This window comes from Limanda limanda, chromosome 13 (genome assembly GCF_963576545.1).
Source record: "Limanda limanda chromosome 13, fLimLim1.1, whole genome shotgun sequence".
Taxonomy (NCBI): Eukaryota; Metazoa; Chordata; class Actinopteri; order Pleuronectiformes; family Pleuronectidae; genus Limanda; species Limanda limanda.
Window position 1 is genome coordinate 20,527,065 of NC_083648.1, and position 3,852 is coordinate 20,530,916.

A 3,852-nucleotide genomic window follows, 5' to 3' on the forward strand; every position below is an offset into this window, starting at 1 on the left:
CCCTTTGGGAATAAGTATCTGCTAGTCTGATTCTCTTGAACATGATGGAATACCATCAGGGAACTGGTCCAATTTTACGAGTGAAGAATGAATTGTCTCTGACACAGGAAACAGAACTGTTGTTTACATCGACTGTTTCTCACCCAGCTCAATCCAGAGACACAGGAAATAGCCATGATAATAATACCTTAAAGGGACCAAAAATCTATTTAACAACATTTCCATTTCAGGCCGAGCTTGTTACTTGGCTAATCACTCCTTCATTCCAAACCTGAAGAATCTATAACAAATATTTAACTGTTTGACAAATCTTTAGTTTGATTCAATGAGCTAAACAATGTATTTCTGTCTAGAGTTTCACAATAAAAGTCTAAAACATATAAAGGATAAAACCAATTCAGATACCAAAAATAAGCTGGCCTCATGCTCTCTGGCTCAGGTGTGCCCCAAAGCTGGAAGACAGGCCAGGTGAGTTTCCCACCCCCTTTCCCTGGACTTCCTGATACCTTCCTTTCTATACAAGATAACTAAAGGTTAAGAATGTAACCCAAGCTCTGCATTGCTTGTGTGTCGGATCTTAATATCAGTATAAACATGTATTTTATTACTCTGATAAATTCCAGAACAAATGGAACTGAAGATTTCTGAAACTCAACCTCAACAGGAATGTATTTGTATTTGTAATAAAATCCACAATAGTAAAAACAAGACTGCATAATGGGCATGGTCACACAGAATAAGAAAGTTGGGTTTGAAGCAGGATTTAAAGTTGGGGAGAAAGTCATTGTCACGGCTTGTGGGACAGTTCCAGAGACAAGGGGCTGCACAGCTGAAATATCACTACCTTTATTGGAACACATTATACAGAGTAAGTATAATCTTGGTATGAGCTACAGTGTGACGTCTTCAAATCATTGTACAACAGTGCAAAATATAATAATTAAAGTTTTAAACTTATTGTTTCAAGTATTTAGTATCAGAATCCGACAAAGGTTTATTAAAAAAAAATAAGGTAATACAATGAATTGGCCTTGTATCACCTTCTGGTAGAGGATTTGTCCAGTCAAATTCTCATTATCATTGATTGTCTGACCAATGAAAACTTGATCAGATGATAGCAAACCGACTGGTCGTACACAGCCCTTTTCTGATTGGACTGTATGCTTGCTTTCTTTTTGAAGTTGTTCGTAAAAATAAAAAACATTCATTTTCCACATCCAATCAGCAGGTGCGTAAGAGACGGACGAGAAGATCAAAACTTTTGAGAGAACTCCTTTGACCGTCAGCCTGGGATCTGCTTGGTCAAGTGTCCGGTTTTGACAAAATCACTGTTGATAATGGTTATTGTATATATTTATGGAGCTTATTGGAATTTTTATAAGGCCTGATTATATATTTTATGATGATGATGATGATGAGGAGGAGGATTTAGAATTGTTAATTACTGGTGATTTTATGCTTGCCATATAAATATATTTCTGCAGTTTAACTTGCAATTGAAGCCTGTAATTTGTAAGAATATGATTGTGTGGCTGTCCTGTGGCCCCTCCCTGTTTAAGATGACTGATAAAAGTCTAGTACCAAACGTTGCATAATACATTTCTGATTGACAGTTAGACAGTGTGGGGGAACTTGGTTATATAACAAAACTAATAATTAACATTATCTGAGATAGTGTGTAATGACATAGAATTTCAGAATGACCGTTATGGATATACAAGATAATTAGTCTCTATTGTAATATCTATGCGATATCTATTGTAATATCTATTACACAAACATTTGACACCATTATTGTTCATCACTCCTTTATACAAGTTGGCTGTGGTGTTTTATTGCCACCGTGTGTGAAAATTAATTACACATTTCCGATAAACCCTCAGTCATAAAGATAATCTTATGCTTCTGTAGAAGATAAACATGTTGACATCATTTGCATTTACCATCTTTCTTTGGCTGCGGGACATATTTGTGCCTTTAAACCATCACACTACTGTGTGACATATGTTTCCAATCAGGCGATACATGACCTCAGTGACTGTAACTCAAGCGTTAATTACTCAAAATGACTGAGGATTATTTATCAGCAGTAATTGCTGCATAAATTCTTGCCTTTTACACACAGAGCGAAACATAACTGTGTCTGTGGGGATTAATTTAACTGAGACGCTGATAGAAAAGTCAGGATTGATCTACATGCCGTCAGTCAACAACCTTAACAGAGGCAATGATCAAACTCAACTTAAGATCAGAGATAGAATTTATTTTTCCCCAGCAGTAAATCCATAGGCAATCTAAATCTGATACTGCGCACACACAGTATCAGTGTGTGTGTGTATATATATATATATATATATATAAAATTGAAACAGGAAATCATTTTTAGCCAAACTGCTGTTATGGGTATACCATACTGTATAAATAGACCTGTTGTGCTGGATGGTCGTCCACCATTTTGGTTAAAAATCATTAAAATCATTAAAGTCGGAATCTATGAATTATCCCCTGGTATAAAAAAGACTTTTGTAACCATGTTAAGAAATCATCCAACTGTATCATCCATCTCATATGACATGAACGTGCAATAAAAACCTGCAAAACCCACATCAATGTTTGCCATACCTTTAGTGCGAATTCGCAAATGTTGGCATGCTAACTACAAACTAAGCTAGTGTACATGATTGACATTATACTGCGTAACATCAGAATGTGAATATCACTGAGTGTACATAAAGTTCGCCCTCTGGTGGATGGATACAGTGCAGGTTATAAGTCCTGCCTCCTCCATGTTAGCAGACAGGACATGGATAAAAAAAAAGAAAAGAAGTTCAATACATTGTTCTCGAAGACGGTTTCTGTTAATATAGGTACGTCTTATCACACTGATGTTTTAATTTTTCTGGTATTTGATGAAAACGGTGTCTAGAAGTCAGGATTGTCAGCTGTGACTGAGTCCCGATTGGTCAAGCCTGTATCGGTGGGACCTCAATACTCTGGCTCCATCCCTGATCACTAATGTGTAAATTGGCTCCAAATCCAGATGTGTGCCTATATGTTTCTTTAAATCTATTCAAATCCAACTTTGTAACATTCTATGGAGAAATAGTTCCATTTACCTTTGACAAATAAAGGCCATATGACTTAGGTCACACTGAAGATCTCTTGTGGTGAGATGGGTTCTTTTGTCTGAAATCCCAGACCTCACATTTTTCAAGGCCACTAAGTCTCTTGTCTGGTATTTTCTGACGTACGAAACATGAATGGAGGCATTTGTATTAACCGTCTTTTGCTATTAAATATACAGCTACAGCTCCTCTACCAACCACTCCACTGAAACACCACTGAAATAGTGCAGGTAAATGTTTGGCTTGTGCACCCAGGCTTTCGGCAGTGAAGCAGCGTGGCTTTTCTCTTCTCTCACTCACCAGAAAAGGGAAAGAGGGTTTGCATCATTGAAACAAATATTAGAGATTTTAGAGCCAGTGAAGACAGAGGAGGATTCTGGGGGATTTTTTGCTGCTGAAATAAGACTAACAATCTTTTCTTTGCCAGAGAGTAGATTACGGGAGACTATTCATTTGTCTTAGTTTATTGTCTCTGTTTTCACACATCTGCTTGCACTGCTGCTGCATTCCGACACAGATATACAGTTCTGGTTCACAGTCAGTATGTCGGTCAGTTATCTGTTGTCTGTGCTGCACCACACTTGCCAACAAATAAGAGAAAGGTGTTGGTAAGAAAACTCAACTTGTTATTTTGAGCTGAACTGAAAAAAGCAGTTCAGTGAGGTGTCAAGGACGAACATGTTGAAGAGGAATGAAGCAACATTTGAATCAGGTAAAATTGACTCCT